Source organism: Silurus aristotelis (assembly GCF_946808225.1).
Source record: "Silurus aristotelis genome assembly, chromosome: 6".
NCBI lineage: Eukaryota > Metazoa > Chordata > Actinopteri > Siluriformes > Siluridae > Silurus > Silurus aristotelis.
This window is the reverse complement of record NC_139579.1, coordinates 400838-407871: the sequence shown is the minus strand read 5'-3', so window position 1 is coordinate 407871 and position 7034 is coordinate 400838. Positions and strand designations below refer to the sequence as shown.

At 40.9% G+C, this 7034-nt stretch overlaps 1 long non-coding RNA gene across 1 annotated transcript in view; it reads right to left on the bottom strand.

Annotated features, from left to right (window-relative positions):
* Positions 1-3501, bottom strand: part of LOC310728058 — an 11076-nt gene extending 7575 nt beyond the window's left edge. The window contains exon 1 of the long non-coding RNA XR_014534166.1: positions 2630-3501. This is a non-coding gene — a long non-coding RNA (uncharacterized lncRNA). The remainder of the gene's footprint in view (positions 1-2629) is intronic.
* Between the last annotated feature and the right edge of the window lie 3533 nt (positions 3502-7034).

Genomic DNA, 7034 nt, shown 5'->3' with positions numbered 1-7034 from the left:
CAGTGAGTGTGTCACACACATGCTCCTCCTCATGTAGGGCACTTTGGATGTGAAGAAAACCATTTGTTCTACTAATTAAATAAAAAATTAAATTAAAACATAAAATAAAGAATTATGGGCATGTCCCAAACCACACACCCTGTTCACTACAGAGGGCACACTGGGATACTGCGGTCACTATTGCCATATGCTAATTCTTACTCTTACTGTAACTTATCCACTATATAGTGCACATTAACACCATAATCAATCCACTGTGGACGTGTCCCAAATCACTCACTCGTTTCAGTATAAAGTGGGAATTTGTTTGTTCAGGAAAGTGCTGTAGAGCATCGTAGGACGTCAGGAAATTCCCATGTCCTCAGATAAAACCTCAAACAGACAAAGGTCTAAAATAGTCTGCACTGTAGTGAACCAGGTTGGTTTAGGACACAACACATCAGAACACTGATAACTGAGTTCATGAGTTTAAAGATGCACACATTTTGTAGTGTTAGTCTTTGTGTGTGTGTGTATTTGTGTTTCTGATGAAGCATTTTGTAGAACCTGAAGGTGAACATGTTAAATTCTGTGGGTAAAGCTGTTGCCAGGCAACTGGGAAAAATAAACTATAACCTAGCTAATGACTAGTGCTAATGAATTCAAATACACAGTCATTAGGATTTAAATAGGCAGTGACACACAGCTACAGCAAAACAATCCAGAACATCAGCATTAATATTTATTAACTAACATTACAGTTACTTGGTTTTATGATCGTCAGGTTTTTTTACGTTGATTCTTTTTCTGTAAACTTCTGTTTCTGTTTGTCCCTGTGCACAGCTCAGATACGATACAGTGTTTTATAGACACTTATATAAGATCAGAAACACGTACAGTATCGTGCACTAGTGTATATAATTATATATAAATAAATTATACTCATTTCAAACAGCTAGTGAATAAATAAATGCAGTACACACACACTATTCCTACACCCAACCCCACACCTTTTACACCCAACACCAGAAACTGTCCACTAAGAAGTCATCTAGAGATTAGTGTTCTACCATAAATATCTAGAACATGTGTAGAGCACTCAGAGTGCAGGAAGATATCCCACTGACGGAGATAACCAGATACTTCCACACGCTCTTCATGTTCACTCACGAGTTATTTGGGATTAATCTCCTTTCTTGTAGACGACATGTTGTGTATGAGATACATCATAGCATCTTCTCCTCACACTGTAGTGCACACTCATGTCCTGCACAATGTCTTTTACATACAGAGTCACAACCTCTATAGTGCATTACTGCATTCCTTCTACACTTTCTGCAGAATGAATGGACACTGTGTAGTTCACACTTCATCCACTAGGGCACCAATTACACAATTACAGGAGGCTGAATATCTACAGATTCACCATGGAGGTGCAGTAGATGGTGTTAATTCCCCGAGTAGGGCATTATAGTGATATACACACTTCTAGAAAGAGCATAGAGGAGATTATGATGCGCACACACACACACACACACACACACACACACACACACACACACACACGTAGTGCACTATAATAACACTATATCATGTTCTTAAACACTAATGTCCTCTCTCTCTCTCTCTCTCTCTCTCTCTCTCTCTTTCTTCCACACTCTCTCTCTCTCTCTCTCTCTCTCTCTCTCTCTTTCTCTCTTCCACTCTCTCTCTCTCTCTCTCTCTCTCTCTCTCTCTCTCTCTCTCTCTCTTCCACTCTCTCTCTCTCTCTCTCTCTCTCTTCCACTCTCTCTCTCTCTCTCTCTCTCTCTCTCTCTCTTTCTCTCTTCCACTCTCTCTCTCTCTCTCTCTCTCTCTCTCTCTTCCACTCTCTCTCTCTCTCTCTCTCTCTCTCTCTCTTCCACTCTTTCTCTCTCTTCCACTCTCTCTCTCTCTCTTCCACTCTCTCTCTCTCTCACACACACACACACACACACACACACACACACACACACACAGAACCTGAATGGAATAATGGTAGACTCTTTTGTCCTGCTTTTGTGTTGTGCTCTCTCTCTCTCAAACACACCATATACACACACACACACACACACACACACACACACACACAGACACACACACACACACACACACACACACACACACACACACACACACACACACACACGCTGAATGAGGCCCTCTGCATCTGGACATTGCATGTTAATGAACATATAAATTAGTAAAGCTAAAGCATACAAACTCTCTCTCTCTCTCTCTCTCTCTCTCTCTCTCTCTCACACACACACACACACACACACACACACACACACACACACACAAACACACTCTTTCTTACCTGTCATGAAAATCCAGAGTGGTCATGGAGAGACAGACGAAAGAAGAGAAAAATCAATCACCTCGTTTCTCATCCAATACAGTGTGAGAGACAGAACACTTAATGAGTGAGGAGAGTAAGAAAAAGAGAGATGTACTGAGAGAAACATAGAGAGAGAGGAATGGAGGGAGAGATCCAGGGAGAGAGAATGGATGGAGAGAGAGAGAGAGAGAGAGAGAGAGAGAGAGAGAGAGAGAGAGAGAGAGAGAGAGATGCAGATAGAGAGATAGAGAGAGAATGAGTGTCAGGCCATGAGATAGAACAACAGAACACCTCCAAGCTGGGTGAAGGAGAAGAAGAGCATGAAGACTCCAGCTCTGTCCATTTTGTCGTTTATGTTGGGATGAAAGATAAATAAAGAGGCAGATCCCAACCACACACAGACAGCTGCCTGGTTCTGTATTGCTACCTGTTATATACACACACACACACTGCAACCATCGCCTTCTAGATAACGCTAAGCGCTACCACTGCCCTTTCTCTCTCTCTCTCTCTCTCTCTCTCATAGAGGATGGATAGATAGTGAGAGGGAGGGAGGGAGAGAGGGATGACTACCGAGCCGGCAGTGCATTAGTATTCAGTGGGAGAGAATAAAGTGGGAACACGCTAGAGAAGTGAAGGATGCAGAAATAGAAGAGAAAGAGTGGGGCGCCCTCTGCTGGTTTAATGCTGTACACTCTAAACTGAATTTTATATTTTGTAGCATTTGTTTAAAAAAAATGAAGCACTGAACCCTAAATGACCCCATACTGGATATTTATAGTTGAGAAGAAGTCATTATTTCATACACTTTATAGCGAGCTTTATATTACTGAGGAGGTGGTAGCTCAGTGGATTTTAAATCAGAAGGTCACCAAGCTGCCACTGCTGGGCCCTTGTGCATGGCCCTTAAACCTCCAGTGCTGAGTTGTAAGTCACTCTGGATAAGGACATTTGTTAAATGCCATAAATGTTAATGTATCGAATATCTCACACCTCAGAATCTCTCTATATTAGACATAGAGTGCAAAAAATAATCAGGTCTCAGGTTGATGTGTTAGAAGCAGAAAAAATGGGCAAGTGTAAGAGTCTGAGTGACTTTGACAAGAGGCAGATGGTGATGAGTAGACATGTGGGTCAGAACATCTCCAAAACATCAAGTTTGTGGTGTTTATGCCTGAATGTATTAATGAATACCCACCCATAGTGCTCCTAAGACGACCAATAAACCAGAGACGGGGTCTTGGATGCCCAAAGTTCATTGATGCACATGGGAAAGAAGGTTAGACTGTCTGGTCCAAAGGTCTAAAATAAACAGATATCCTGTAACATAAACTGGTAATAAATGATGCTGGTTCTGGGAGAAAAGAGTCTGAAAACACAAAGCACTATAGCATGTTACATATCTGTCAGAGAATCCATTCTGACCCCTGTACACCACTCAAAGCTCCTGCAAACGATACATGAGCACCAGATCTGGACCATGGAGCAATGGAAGAAGTGGCCTGATCTGCTAAATCATGTTTTCTTTTTCACATTGTTGATGAATGTGTGTGTGGGTGTGGCTTAAATAGGGAGGAGATGGGAGTCAGGATGCACTCTTCAAGTCAAGAAGTCAAGAAGCTTTTATTGTCATTTCCACCATATATAGCTGATGCAGTACACAGTGAAATGAGACAACGTTCCTCCTGAACCCAGGGGCTACATACAACAACATACAACAACATACAACAACATACAACAACATACAACAACATAAAACAACATAAAACAACAGTAAACAACAGTCACAGAACAGAAGAAAACAGGGCCAGGTACTAAGATCCTCACCACATAAAGTGCATGTGTGCAACTGGTGCAAACAGTGCAAAAGACAACACAGGACAGTGCAGGACAACACACAATACACAAAATATAAAAATTAAAACAGCAATAGCTCCGCCAGTAAAACCTGTCGTGACAGAATAAGGTGCACAGAAGCAGAAAAATGTAAACAGAATTGTGCAATTCAACAATAGCAGCAATCAAAATAAACTGAACAGTGACATTTTTTGGTGAATTGTTGGTCTTCTGGAAAGTCTGTGTTCTGTTATGTAGCTCTATGTTGTGTTGTGTGATGTAGCTCTATGTTGTGTTGTGTGATGGAGCTCTATGTTGTGTTGTGTGATGGAGCTCTATGTTGTGTTGTATGATGGAGCTCTATGTTGTGTTGTGTGATGGAGCTCTATGTTGTGTTGTGTAATGGAGCTCTATGTTGTGTTGTGTGATGGAGCTCTATGTTGTGTTGTGTGATGGAGCTCTATGTTGTGTTGTGTTATGTAGCTCTATGTTGTGTTGTGTGATGGAGCTCTATGTTGTGTTGTATGATGGAGCTCTATGTTGTGTTGTGTGATGGAGCTCTATGTTGTGTTGTATGATGGAGCTCTATGTTGTGTTGTATGATGGAGCTCTATGTTGTGTTGTGTTATGTAGCTCTATGTTGTGTTGTGTGATGGAGCTCTATGTTGTGTTGTTTTATGTAGCTCTATGTTGTGTTGTGTGATGGAGCTCTATGTTGTGTTGTGTGATGGAGCTCTATGTTGTGTTGTATGATGGAGCTCTATGTTGTGTTGTGTTATGTAGCTCTATGTTGTGTTGTGTGATGGAGCTCTATGTTGTGTTGTGTTATGTAGCTCTATGTTGTGTTGTGTGATGGAGCTCTATGTTGTGTTGTGTGATGGAGCTCTATGTTGTGTTGTATGATGGAGCTCTATGTTGTGTTGTGTTATGTAGCTCTATGTTGTGTTGTGTGATGTAGCTCTATGTTGTGTTGTGTGATGGAGCTCTATGTTGTGTTGTGTGATGGAGCTCTATGTTGTGTTGTGTGATGGAGCTCTATGTTGTGTTGTGTGATGGAGCTCTATGTTGTGTTGTGTGATGGAGCTCTATGTTGTGTTGTGTAATGGAGCTCTATGTTGTGTTGTGTGATGGAGCTCTATGTTGTGTTGTGTGATGGAGCTCTATGTTGTGTTGTGTAATGGAGCTCTATGTTGTGTTGTGTGATGGAGCTCTATGTTGTGTTGTGTTATGTAGCTCTATGTTGTGTTGTGTGATGGAGCTCTATGTTGTGTTGTGTGATGGAGCTCTATGTTGTGTTGTGTAATGGAGCTCTATGTTGTGTTGTGTGATGGAGCTCTATGTTGTGTTGTGTGATGGAGCTCTATGTTGTGTTGTGTAATGGAGCTCTATGTTGTGTTGTGTGATGGAGCTCTATGTTGTGTTGTGTAATGGAGCTCTATGTTGTGTTGTGTGATGGAGCTCTATGTTGTGTGATAGAGCACCAGGGATCTGGAGAAACGGTGTCTCATGTCACTGTGTACTGACTGCATGGTTGAAAAGACAATAAATGCTACTTGACTTAACTTACAGCTTCAGTTTACTGTGCAGTACCTGTTCCGGCCGTTAGGTGGGAGTGTTGTCAAGCAACAGCTTTTTACAAACCGCCAGTCGTGAACATTTATTTATTTATTTATTTATTTATTTATTTATTTATTTATTTATTTATTTATTTAAAGAGCTGAGAGGGTAAAATATAACTACAGCAAAACATTAAACTCCGAAGCTGAAACATTATTTAAGATTTATAAAGTCTCTTTATAAACATGTACTGTTGATGAAATTAAATAATTTTAATAATTTTAATTTTAATTTTAATAATTTATAACCTCCAAACTCACCTTTTCTTTTCACTGCTAACTGCTGCTGAACAGATTATGATTTTTTTTTCATATACATTTTTTAAAATCAGATACACACCTGATCTCCTGATTAAAAGTGCAGTTGTGGTGAAATGTGTTTAATATTCTGTCAGTGTGTGTAAAGTATTTGTATTTTTAGCTTCATTACATTCATAAATAAAAGTGAAGTGAAATACTCAGCATTGTAAATTTCCAATTTAGTGCAAAGTGTTAGGATTTGATTATTAAGATGTTTCTCAAGCTTGTGTTTTTATTGGTTTATATCTGTATATGTAATTAACCCAGCCATTATGGATGCACAAGCCAGTGCACTCTTAGTGCCGGTCCCAAGCCCGGGTAAATGGGGAGGGTTGCGTTAGGAAGGGCATCCAGCGTAAAACATGTGCCAAATCTAATATGCGGATCACAAATGAGAATTTCATACCGGATCGGTCGAGGCCCGGGTTAACAACGACCGCCACAGGTATCGTTAGCCGACAGGGTACCGGTGGAAATTGGGCTACTGTTGGCCGAAGGAGGAGAAGGAGAGGAGGAAGACGTCTACAGAGACGGCAGGAAAAGGAGCAGTGTAGGAGAGTAGAGGTTCAGGTTGGTACTTTAAATGTTGGTACTATGACTGGTAAAGGGAGAGAGATAGCTGATATGATGGAGAGGAGAAAGGTAGATGTGTTGTGTGTTCAGGAGACCAAGTGGAAAGAGAGTAAGGCCAGGAACATTGGAGGTGGGTTTAAACTGTTTTATCATGGTGTGGATGGGAAGAGAAATGGTGTAGGGGTGATTCTGAAGGAAGCGTACAGTAAGAGTGTAGTGGAGGTGAAGAGAGTTTCTGATAGGGTGATGATCGTGAAGGTGGAGGTTGAAGGGATGATGATAAATGTCATCAGTGTTTATGCTCCACAAGTTGGCTGTGAGATGGAGGAGAAGGAAAGATTCTGGAGTGAATTAGATGAAGTGGTAGATGG